Source organism: Salminus brasiliensis, chromosome 1 (assembly GCF_030463535.1).
Source record: "Salminus brasiliensis chromosome 1, fSalBra1.hap2, whole genome shotgun sequence".
Classification (NCBI taxonomy): Eukaryota; Metazoa; Chordata; class Actinopteri; order Characiformes; family Bryconidae; genus Salminus; species Salminus brasiliensis.
In genome coordinates, this window is record NC_132878.1 from 74085373 (window position 1) to 74099261 (window position 13889).

A 13889-nucleotide genomic window follows, 5' to 3' on the forward strand; every position below is an offset into this window, starting at 1 on the left:
CAGTGTAAATAGGAGAACAAACTAGTACAGTGACAGTGTGGAGAACATTTTAGAACAGTGTGAAGGGTATAACAACCTAGTACAGTAACAGTGTGGAAAACATTTTAAAACAGTGTGAAGGGGAGAACAACCTAGTACAGTGACAGTGTGGAGAACATTTTAGAACAGTGTGAAGGGGAGAACAACCTAGTACAGTGACAGTGTGGAGAACATTTTAAAACAGTGTGAAGGGGAGAACAACCTAGTACAGTGACAGGGTGGAGAACATTTTAGAACAGTGTGGATGAGGTAGTACATTCTACAATAGTGACAATGACAAGAACATTGCAGAACAGTACGGATTGGAGAACATGCTAAAACAGCGAATGGGGGGAATATTCTAGACCAGTGTGAACGGCAAGGACGTTCTAAAGCAGTGGGCGAGAGGAGCATGTTCTAAAACAGTGGAAATGGGAACACAATATTCTACACCAATATAAAATGAGAGGCCTCAGAGAACAGTGAATAATGAGAATGAAGAGAACATTATAGAATATAGGGTGGATGAGGTAGAACCTTCTAGAACAGTAACTATGGCAAGAATAAGCCAGTACAGTGTGAATGGGTAACAGCATTGGCTATAATTCAGTATTGGGGGGGGGGCACTAAGGTGTATTACTCAGTAGCTACAGGGTCTTCCGTACAAACTGGTGGACTAAGAGGTTTTGCCTTGGAATAGAAGTTTTACCAAAGGCTACTGGGCTTTATAAAGGGTTAATAACCTTGTGATACATGTTTCAACAGATTGCTAATTACTAGCTTATTATCAATAATCACTATCATTCGTGTATCATATAGTGTTGTAATGCTCAAGTCTGCTCACAACACCACGAGACTTTGGTATATCTGCTGAACCCATTCTACCCTTTGCTGCTCGGAAACCAGAAGAAACCGTTTGCTGCTAACATGTTTATTCTGCTATAAGCTAATAGCTAATGTGGCTCAGAAATGCACTAACCCTAGGCCAAACAAGCCTGCCAGAGGCGTTTTTTTTTAGGCGAAATGAACGGCCTAAAACACAGGAGCATATTCAGGAGCTCTGCAGAGATCATGTTCACGGTTTGTAGAGGATGAAAAAAACGATAAAAAATCAGCTTATATAAATACAGCGGTGTGCCCAGGGCATACCGGTAGCGGACAGCAGCGAACTGAGGCAGACTTGTTGAGCATTTAGAGTAGCTCGGCTTTACTTAAGGGCCACCTAAAGCTCTCACATAGCTAAGGTGGTCAAAGTAAACATGGCTACACATCTCCTCTGGGCCTGGTGGTCACACAAACTGTTTCTACAGACGTCAGCTGTACGTTTAAACTGCTAGCATTGGCTGCCAGGTTTAGCACGTCTTACATTTACCTCAGAGCTAGACAATTTAATGAGCTGATGTGAATAAGCCTTTTCATTTGTAATTTGTGGGGAAAATATTACTGATGATAGATGAACAGAAGATTGATGCTGTTGGTTCTGTGGACACACAGTACAGGCTAGCACCGAATAATCACTATATTGTGATTATAATGCTAGAAAGTGCAATTATGGCAAGATTTAAAACACACATGGTTAACCTTCATCTCCATGTGAAAGTGTTTTACCTGCTTTTAACTTTCTTGTATTGTTTATTGTTCATTTTAAAGGAAATTATGAAAAGTAAATTACATGTTGCTTTCCAGGCCATACAGGTCAAATATTTAAACTAAGCTGCAATAACAGCATATATTGTGAATATATTGTTTTTGGTATGTCACTCACATGTGAAAATGTAATTTGAATTATGATTTTGGTACATTTGGAAAGATGTAAGACAACAATATTATATTTGTATGCTTTTGGGAATTGCATTGTGTATTATATACTGTTTACATCCATTATTATTGTGATTATTATGATTATTATTTGAATGATATACAGCATTTTTTATTTATCAATCCAGATGCCTGAGACAGACAGTACAGACACACTGTGATTTGTTGGAGAGCTAATTTGTATATTTCAGTCATTTCTAATATAAATATCACAAAGGTCAATATCAAAAGAATGACTAGCGTATGATACATTGTCCAATCCTTACTTTCAACACGGGTCTTCTCTCTTACACCCGTCTCATCAAACATTCCCCACTCAGATGTTTGAGATGATGCTGCACAGTATCTTCAAAAACCTTCCTCTTGAAAGCTGTGGATTGCTTTGTTCTTGTTTCTGCGGGCAAGCCGTTCTTTCCCGTTATTTAATTTGGTGAGACTTGCAATCGTTTTACACTTTTACTGCCTGGCATATCAGAGCCACAATGGAGCGCTGTATAAAGTCATTCACAAATGGGAACCAGCAGGGGAAGCCCTGCGGTAAACAGATAAAAGAGCCCTTTTCTCAAAATGTGGGAAAGTCACGTAAAAGAATGGAGAGATTCCAACAACAGGCTCGCATTTAGAGGTTCGCCATCAATTTCAGGCCATCCGGGGTGAGCTGACGTCATTAGGCAATTTGTCACAATGAATACGTAGTTGTCACATCTTTCAGCAGATTTACAGCCTTTGTCATGGCACTGAGTGCTCATAGCTTGTGGGGTCTGGAATGTATTAGCTAAGCAAGATGAGATTATTTTGAATCATGGATTGGATTAACTTTAAAGGAAGAATTTGTTGAACAATTTAATTTACACTATTTTTCCCACTTACTCCAAATACAGCCCATCGGGAAAGCACATTTCAGGTGTCTGGATGTTTCTGTGTTCGCTTTGGAGCTACAAAGCTAATTGTAACTAGCTCCAGCAGATAGCTAATAGGCTAAAAATGGCTAACAAGCTAAACTGTTTTATGGTTTGATGTAAAGGCCGTATATCAAGTAAACAATATTGCTGAAATATGTTTTAGGCTTGATCTGCCTAGTATTAAACTAGTATTAAAGTACTAACTAGTATTAAAGCCAGACTGCATTTCAAATGGCTCTCTTCTCACTACTGCACTAAGTTCTAAATATTTTAATTTAAGTTGCTTGGCTAAACTAACATCCTCTTAACAGACTACTTTTGGACAGAAGAATAGTGTATTTCTGTAATTGCTACTGTTGAATGTTTGCAAACACTCATTAGGGACATGAATATCATGGCAGTATTGAGATTTCAATGATGTATTTGAACTGTTCTTTATCTTGGGCAGAATGAGTGTACAACATAGTATTGTCTGTAATAAAAAAGTAGTGTTATTTTTAATAAAAAAAAAATATATAGGGTAAGATTTGTCAAACATATGCCTACAGCACGACTAACACAAGGGTAAATGATTGTCATGGCGGGTTAGGCCAGACACAGAGGGACGAACACTCGCAGAGATGGATTCTAAGTAAACTGTTTATTAACAAAACTTAAGATAACTCAAACAGGCAACAAACCAAATAAACGAAGCAGCAGCTACTGGGCATAAATGTGAACACAACACAAATGTGACAAACCAGAGGGCGAAAACAAGGGGTTTAGCTGGGGGACCAGCTGCTTGGCAAGAGTGGCTAGGCCAACACAACCTGGAACTGCTGCATGGAAGTGGATTGCTTAGCTGGAGCGAGAGTCGTGGGTCAATCTTGGTAGCGAGCGGAGCGCCTCGCTGAATCCGTGGATGGCCAGATGGCCTGCTCGAGAACGGACGAAGAGCCGACGCTGGCCTAAACACACCGTGAGCTGTATCAGGAACCTCTCGGGCTACCTCAAGGTCCCAAATGAGCAATTCTCGGCCAGGAGCTCAGCATCTAAGCTTCTTAAGTACCCCCAGCCTGAGGTGAAACACATGAACATGAAACAGGACACTGAACTGACACACTGAATCAAACGAGGAGGACGTCCTTATTTAGGCCTGTGGTTGGTGGCTTGGAATCGCCCCGGGAAAGGGTGCAATACCAGGGGCTGACAAAGGTGCACACTGACCAGACACTTTTGGTAACCATCAATAAGCTTTTGGCAGAATTCTTGTTGGTTATTTGCCCACTCGTCTTGGCAAAATCTTGAGTTCCATTAGAGTAGTTGGTTTCCTGGCCCAAACAGCCCACATACTTCAGGGCCAGAGCCCAGGGAAGGCCATTCCAAAAGCTTTATGTTAGCCTAATTTATGTATTCAGCAACCACTTTTGATGTGTGTTTGGAGTCACTGACCTGTTTGAGCACCCTGTTGTGTCTTCACCATATAGTTGTGTCTTCATCATCTAGCTGAAAAGAAGCCTTCCTTCTTCATTATTCCCTCCACTCCAGAGTTGCTACCAGCACCATGCTTAGTTAGTACAGTTAGTACAATGTTCTTGAGGTTGAATGCCACACCTTTCTTGGTTGATCAACAAAATTTGTACAATTTGGTAAAACCAATGTTTATTTGATTTGAACTATTTCCTTCAGCATGAAGCTAGTGTCACGAAGAGGCCATGCACAGTTCAGTCTTACTCAGACGGGTTGTAACAAGTACCATCCCGTCCTCTTTCGTCATTATCTGGTGCCCCAACACAAGTTAAAAGCCTTTTGTGTGGCATGGCGGTGTTTGGAGCAGCAGAAACAGAGGCTGCATCTATTCACTTTAGTGTTTTAATAATGGCATCCAAAGCAACATGTTTGGGCACTCTCTCAGCATGCAGAAGTAGCTCACCCAGAAGTTGATTTTTTTGCTGCTACATGAGTAAATACTGGCAGCGTAGCTATTGCATTACACCACTGAACTCCTGACTGAACACATTTTGCTATGGTATGTATTCAATCATGCAGCTCTCAGACACATCAAAGCTTATTTCTTCTGTTCTCAGAGACTAGCTTTAAGCTTTTTAATGCACAGTAGATGGATGGATCGTATCCTTTTACTTCTTTTTTACTTCTTAAATTCTTTTTAAGGTGTTTAAAAGCATGATTGTGTCCATTTTGCTGTGTTCCAGTAAAGAAGTTGTATTATAGGTTGTTATTATTACTAATATTATTATTATGTTGTTGTTGTTGTAAATAATAAAAATGTATTCTTGTATTTTTGGTCAAAAATCAAATGGTAAAAGTCCAAAGTGGGATGTGTGAGCAACATAAAGGCAGAACAGGAGCTAAAACAATGAAACTCAAAGAAATTAAACCCAAATAGGAATAAATATAAAATCCCCACAAACATATGGTCATGGCAACATTGTCAATATTTTCAATGATTTTCTTTCAACTGTTCCTTTTCTGTACCAGATTAAGTGTGCAACAAACATCCATAATAGAAAAAAACAAGAGTTTTATGTTTTACTGAAATCAACACTAAGTTAAAATTATACACACAGGGTTAAAAATATGCACACACCCACACGGGTTATTAATGCAGCGATGCTAAAAGTTCTAAATGGAGTTCCAAGGCCTCTAAACTTCCTATGAGTGATCATGATTGGCTACAGTTGATAGATTGTCTCTGCCCACATAAAAAGTGTGGATTGATCAACACGGAGTGCAATGAGAAAGTCAAAAGAGCTCAGTGCAGATCTGAGAAGCATGCTTGTTTTACCTTCAAAAACACCTATACTTAAGTAAGTGCAAGTTTTATCACTTGAAAGTACCTAGAGAAGTACAAATCCATCAAAATGACTTCCCATGCTATTACAAGTTTTTCCTACAACCACATGTTCAGACCAAGAACCATTTAGGATTGTACAGAAAAGTATTTGACACTGACAAACAAGACATCATATAGTTCAGCTCTAATGACTTATCTCCTCAGTCTCAGAGAAAGAGGGGGCTGGGGGGGGGCGGTTATGCGGTTTGAGTCACTGATGAGAATAAATGAGACATCTGCCTTGCGATGTGTGTTTCATTGTAATTCATATCCAGTGTTGGCTCTCATCTACAGATGTGATAAGGCTCGCAGCAGGAAGACAATCTGCTCTGGTGTTTTTCATTGGTGCTTGCATGGAGGCACAAACAGATGTTCAAGGAGATGTTCATGCAAATCAGTGTGAGCCTGGTGTAAATGTATGCATGCATGATTGTGTGTTTAGTTTTTTTGTTAGTCTGTAGAGTATTTTTTATTTTTTTTACAAAAGGCGACTGCACTTGTTAACATTTAAATATAGCATGACATTGTGTACCTTCAAAAAACTGCTGTGAACTGAGAGCAGAAATTCTACAGTGATGTACTGTAATCCTCAAATACAGCAGATTGCTGTAGAAATGGTGCATTCTGGGAATACTGTGGCCATACTGTTGACATTAAAAGGCTATAAAACAGCTGAAATTCTTCAGTGTATAGTATTTCTCTGTACTTTTGTTAACTCGCTAATGCAGAAAGGCTTATCACACACTAGGGTGTATTACTCAGTAACTACAGGGACTTCTGTACAAACCGGTAGGGCTACCAAAAAAGTCTTTGGTAATAGAAGTTTGTAATTGTACTTTCAGTGCTTTAAAGGGCTAACAGGAAAGTTGGTGTAAAGATTCAGTATATAACTGCTAACTGTACTGTCAGTATTAAAATGCAACAATAAAAGGATGTGATGCGTAACCACAGTATTACATGGGAATGGCAGAGGTGTCCCTGTGAAGGTATAGTATAGTATAGTAATAGCTAGTACCTCTAGTGGCGGTTGTCTGTAAAATTGGCAAGGTTTTTTTTTTACAGTACACATTTTAAATCCAAGTAGTTTTTTTCCATTTTTATCATCTTATCATGTTCCCATAGCAACAGCATCTGTAAATTGTGTAATGTACAGCAATCAGACAGATTTGATGACTTGTTTTATTTGATTTGATGAGTTGTGTATAAAAGTCATAGAATTCACTCCCATGTTATTAATAATCATTTAAAGCAGATCAACAAATCACAACAAATTACTCAAAAATGCCAGTTAGTACCAACTGCCAAAAAGGTCTTCCTTTTCTAGCAAAAAACACACAGTATTAAACAGTAAAAAACATACAGTATTAAAGCTTTAACAGCTAAATCTCATATCAGATGTTTAAGCATTAGTGCAGCCATTACAGCGTCCATTCTTCCATTCTCTTTTCTGCAGAAATCCGCAGGACAAGTTTCCACACCTCCAAAGTTCAGCTTTAGAAGTCACAGCATTTTCTGCTTCTCACTGTCCAAGTCATCTCAAACACATTTAATGATGTTGAAGTCTGGACTCTGGGGTGGTCAGATCATTGTTCTGAGAACAGCAGCAGCTTCAGCAGTTTCATTTGTTTCCTTTTCTCAGTAACAGCATATTCCACCGGAAATGTAATAAAAGATTTTTTTGTATCTTAAAAGCAGCATTATGTGAGAACTGGTGTTTTTGCTCCAGGGCTCCCTCTACAGTTAAGTGAATTTATGCTTAACCACCACTTAAGGACATGGTTTTCACACGCATTTTCAAGCTAAGAGATCTGGCATCTTCAGTGGACAATGGAAGACTCTTCAGGAACTTGCACTTATATAAATGTGTTTGTCATGTGACCTGAGTAACCTGAGTGTGATTACTTATTATGCAGCTTTGGTTCTTAAAGGGTGCAGTTTGTTATCTTGCTACATCAGTGTCCCCTGTGAATTAATGCTCATGTTGGTTTCTCTGCTGATTGCATGCTGTCTGAATTGACAGTATTTGCATATAAACTGGCTTTAATCAGATTAGAACAGATTTGCATGCATTTGACTGAACAATGTTTACAGTTTTAATACCATAAGATTAGTATGACTGAAAGAGATTTGATGACTGAGTTGTGTATAAAAGTCGTAGAATTCACTCCCATATTATTCATAATCATTTTAAAGCAGATCAACAAATCACAGTAAGAGCTAGTCAGGCAGTACAGCCTCCACACTGCAGGGTTAGTTCAACACACTGTTACAACCCTCAAAGTAATCGGTGAGAGAAGGTAATATTCTCCGAAAAACTGTGCAGATAACTTTTTGGATGTTTTTGCATAGAAAAACATACTACAGATTGCATGTAAATGAAAAAATAATTACACTGTTTCATGGTAATATTAGCTTGGCTACTGATAAAAAAGCATAGAACTCTATTAAGTTAATTGCATTATGTATTTATCAGGCTTTTTTGGTACTGGTAGTATATGTTTCTTTTACAGCTCTCTTTACTCTTGAAGCCAAAGCACAAGATGTGATATAAGACCTGCACTTAGTTACAGCACTGTTATGATATGCAGGCTAGAGTGGACTAATGGAAATGTGCATTTGTGCATACCTGCATAACAGCTGCATGCTATCTGTCATAAGATTTGATTATGGCAGGATCAGTTTCATTGCGTTGTCTATGATATTCATCAGTAGAAGATCATTTTCAATGTAAATAAGGGCCTTACTCCATTCATGTCCCATTCATGTATAAATCAAGTGCCAACTGTGCCATCACAAAAATGAATTTACAGAGTGGGCCATGTGGGTCTAAAATTGGTAAGGACTACACTTTGGCAAGTGACTACATCTTAAAGGTGACATATGCACCTTTTCCAGATAGCACAGATAACACAGTTCCCTGGGATCCTAATAAATGTCTGCGGCATACTTTGATCAAAATGTCTTAAGTATTCTGCACCACAGTATCCATTTCACTCTGTCTAAATAGCCCTGCTCAGAATGTCCACATTGAGTGCCTGTCTCTTTAAGCTCATGAGACCCGGACTTTTGCTTGGTGAGCATTTTTAATTTCTGTTCTATTTCTATTTGGGATTAGTAGGACCTAACAAATATAAAAACTAAACTTAGTCTTTGTACAGGAAGTCCTTTTTGCAAAACAACAATGTCTTCATATGAGGTCAAAGGGTCAAAGTTTAAAAAAATAAAGTATAATGGTGCAGAGAAGCAGAAATGTAATGTCCCCATATGAAGACACAGGGTCTCAAGAGGATATATAATAATAAGCAATTGCTCACCTCCCACCTATTTCGCTGCTCCTCTTGACTTGACTTGACTTTCAAATTTATTCTCAGTTGTTTCTGTTTGCACTAGCTACTGTTTACTTCACCTTGAGTTCATATTTCCCTTTCTCTCTGTCTCTCTCCCCTGTTTGCTGTTCTGTGCCAAATAAACACACACACAAAACCATGCAGAGTCTGCTTTCAAACAGGTGTTGGTTGGAAGTACCCAGATGGGACGGTACAATTACTACTGAAACGGCTTGTGATGTAGGAAGATGAGCCAAATCTGATAATATGCCCTCCTTAACCTCCTGAGACCTGGACTTTTGCTTGGTGTGCAGTTGTTAATTTCTTATTTCATAAGGGACTTACAGTCTAAAAATAAAGGGTTCTTTTAGTAAAAACATTGGCTCTACATAGAACCGCAGCGGTACGGTTGTACGGTTCTTTTTTTCAGATTGGTTGATTACGGTTTTTGAAAAGGGGTTAGGTTTCCCTATTGTACTGATAAGTCAAGAAATCTTTATCACTACTATGTAGACCTGTTTACAGATTCTTACATGGTAGAGTGTATGTGTAGTTAACCATTGTGTTTAGGCTTGACTTTTTAAATTCACACTGCAGTTGATGTATTTATTATGCCTAATCTAATGTTCTGGCTTTTTTTTCCCAAGATGTTTTTTCTCCAGACCCCTTGGTGTTAATATGTTCCTCCAGTCTCCAAATGACCTCTTATACGCTTGATTTCAAATCTGATGCATTAAGCTGTGTAATTGAACAGCTCTGCTCTATGTGATAGACATCTGCATGGTTAATGGCATCATAAGCAGCTTAATGTTCTTCTAATGATCTCCGCAGTGCTCTGTAGATAGCTATATGAAATTGTATGGTAGACGAATTCTCATGTAGAGCAGCAGATGCATGCAGCTACAGACCTCCTCGATTGGTGATGCCTCCTGATTTTGTTATGGTGTTCCAGAAAGGAAACATACAGCACTGTGCAAAAAGTCAGAGCACCCTGCATTTATTTTATTTCTACTCAGAAATGCCAGTTAGTACCAACTGCCAAAAAGGTCAGAAAACATGGCACCAAAGCTTGAACAGCTAAATCTCATATCAGATGTTTAAGTATTAGTGCAGCCATTACAGCTTCCATTCTTCCATTCTCTTTTCTGCAGAAATCCGCAGGACAAGTTTCCACACCTCCAAAGTTCAGCTTTAGAAGTCACAGCATTTTCTGCTTCTCACTGTCCAAGTCATCTCAAACATATTTAATGATGTTGAAGTCTGGACTCTGGGGTGGTCAGATCATTGTTCTGAGAACAGCAGCAGCTTCAGCAGTTTCATTTGTTTCCTTTTCTCAGTAACAGCATATTCCATTGGAAATGTATCAGAAGAGGGGTCCCTGATGTTCGCACAGGATTGTATCTTAAAAGCAGCATTATGTGAGAACTGGTGTTTTTTGCTCCAGGGCTCCCTCTACAGTTAAGTGAATTCACACTTAACCACCACTTAAGGACATGGTTTTCACAGGCATTTTCAAGCTAAGAGATCTGGCATCTTCAGTGAAAGGATCACGTGGACCGACTCAGTGGGGTAATATTGGATCATACACAAACATGGTGCACTTTTACACAATTCTACATAATGTTGCTTTAAAGGATTTCAGTGGACAATGGAAGACTCTTCAGGAGCTTGCACTCAAATAAATGTTTGTCATGTGACCTGAGTAACCTGAGTGTGATTACTTATTGTGCAGCTTTGGTTCTTAAAGGGTGCAGTTTGTTATCTTGCTACATCAGTGTCCCCTGTTTTGGGCATAAGGCTGAATTAATGCTCATGTTGGTTTCTCTGCTGATTTCATGCTGTCTGGAATGACTGTATTTGCATATAAACTGGCTTGCATCAGATTAGAACAGATATGCATGCATTTGACTGAACAATGTTTACATTTGTGAGGAGAAAGATAAATAATTCGGGGTTGGCTGTCCTAATGAAACTTCAGCCTCAGAGCCTTTCATAGATTGGTTGACTTCATTGCTCGGATATAAGCCACAGCACCTCCTAGTGGCCACAAACTGATTTTCAGTCTAAGTTTCCATATTTTGGACATCAAGACATTACATAGGCATAAGCTAACTAAGTGCTCATATAAAACTGAATATTCCTAATGAATATATACTCAGGTTTATGAAGTATGTAAACATTGTTTAATGGTGAAACTAAGTCCATACAGTCCATATGAGCTGCAAAATCAATCAATACAAAAACAAAACTATTACATGTAACCACCTACTCAGTCTACAGCACTGATGTTATAAGAAGTGTATTTCTTTCTTTCTTTCATTTTATTATTATCTGGGGTGCTTTGTAAATTAGGGACAACAAAGGACTGCCAAGCATAACATACATCGTTTACAGTACAAAACCATTAATGTGGCCAATATCGTCAATGATATTTGGACACCTTAGAGATTTCAATCAGGCCTGAGGCATGTCCCAAACTGTGATTAGGAACTGTCAGCTAAAAACAACATTCCAAAATTGTCAAGTTTGATAAATTCTCTGATTGTTTAAACCATGTATAAACACTCATCAACTCTGTGCTCCTCAAAGCAAAGCATATACTCAAACAATAATGTTCAGTACCATATATTATTAAGCAATAGCAGTTCAGGGGAACTGTGGAGGTCAAGATAACAATCAAGAACATTGTCAATATTCCACTAAGTACATCCTCCAGTCACATTTGCAGCTGACTTTATTGCAGGTACAATTATATAGAGATTCTTAGATATTACACATCCTTCATGTATATCATCTTAGCTAACATTGCTCACTGAATTGCAAAACTCATGTCACTTCTTTACTCATTGTAACTCAGAGCTTATGTAACTCTTATGCTTAATGTACCTACAGATGACTATTTTAGAGTTCCTGCACTCAGGGGAAGTACAGTCAATAGCCATCAATGCTCCTCATGTCACAAATACAAATATTTGATTTATATACTATAAAGAGGCATGAACATGCATATTCATATGAATACTGATGAAAACTGTTGTTCAGTCCATGTCTGGTGTAAGCAGAGTGTAAGCAAGTAAGTGGAAAAACAGATGGTCAAAAGTGCTATTCATTGCTTCTTAATCTGCAGATAAGTGTTAAATATGCAGTATATGATAAACTATACATTCTCAGTGTTTTACAAATTCTTCAGTTATGTCAGAATTAGCTACATCTCTGATCATCTTTTATTTACAGCTTCCTACAGGTCTATGCTCTTAGCAAAATCTGTCTAATATGCAGTACTTCTAACAGAGAGTGTCACTTAAAAAAAAAGTGAATGTATATATATTAATTTAAATTGAACGCTCAACTTGAAAGTTGCCAGTGTTCTTTAGTGCAACTGCCAACTTTACAGCAGAAGGGAAAAAATATTTTACTCCAAGTAATTTTGGAACATTTCTATTGAAATCTAGACACAGTGTGAAGAACAACTGACAAATTCACATTATGTCAAAAAGTGAAAAGTGGGTCAGGAATTAGAGGTTATGAAGGAGAAGGAGTAGAAGGTATGAGCAGGAATACCCCCTTAACAGGGCACCAGTCCATTGTAAAAAGGTAAAGGTGCACGTATTTGTCACTGTACAGTGTACAGCGAAATGTGTCCTATGCATTTAACCCATCTGGTAGTGAACACACACTCACACACACACACATGTGATAGGGGCAGTGAGTACACACACACACACACACACACACACACACACACACACACACACACACACACACACACACACACACACACACACACACACACAGAGCGGTGGGCAGCCAACTCCAGCGCCCGGGGAGCAGAGAGGGTAAAGGGCCTTGCTCAAGGGCCCAACAGTGGCAGCTTGCCGAGCCCAGGAATCGAACCCACAACCCTGTTATCAATATCCCGGCGCTCTAACCGCTGAGCCACCACTGCTCATTCGTCACCTCCCATGTGTTTTTGGGAGGCGTGACAACTCACATGAAAGGAAACTCTCATGAAAATGGGGAAAACAAATACAAAGACAGTATTGAACCAACAACCCCAGGCCTTTGGAGCTGTGCAACACACACACACTACCTGCAGCCCCAGCGTGCCACCCTCTTATCCATCATATTAGCAAAAATGTTTCTAAAATGCTTGTTAAAACTGACATGAATACTTTAAAAAATGAGCTTATTATTTATAGCTTGTTCAGATCACCTGTTCAGTTCTTATGTACAGTGTATCAGGTTGTGTTCACGTTAATGACCACTAGAGGGCAGTGTGTATTAAAGCTTCTCCCAACTGCTACTGCAGTCCTCAATCTGCACACATGCCGATTTCTGTTGGTCACTTACCTGTGTAACATAGCATTCATCTGCACTGGTAGTGTAAGTAATCCAGTAAGTCTTATCAGTAATTATCTCATCATTATGTGATGTAATCATAAGAGTATGTGGGTGTATGGTCCGTAGTGTTTATCCATGCAGAATTTCTTTTAACGCCATAACGCCAGCAGGTCAGCCCTTAATAGGCCCCAGACTGGCCTGCAATATCGACTGTTAGACTGTGCTGATATAGGGGCTTATTTCCATTTGGCAGGCCTTAAGAGGACAAATCCTGGAGTCAGTGCAGTTGAGTCAGCAGGTTGATGTCACTGTTCAACAGATCTGGATGACCAATCTGTACAGTCAATTATAAACCCATGGGAAAGTAGTCCATTTTGCTATGATGCGAAGTGCGAGTGTGGATGCTGCTGTGTCATTTAAATTAGTCAGCATTGTTCACAATCATAAAGGCCTAATTATGTTTAATCACATAGTCTGAGAGAATTCCCATTTATGTCCAACATTATTACGGCCTACTTGTTACTCTGGTAGGCAGTAATTCGCTTCATTGAACTACAGATGGTGTACATTTCGGATACAGTCCAAGGATCTCGGAGCTCCCGAGCCTCTGTCCGTCAAGAAATAACCGGGTATGACTCTGCAGACTCTGCT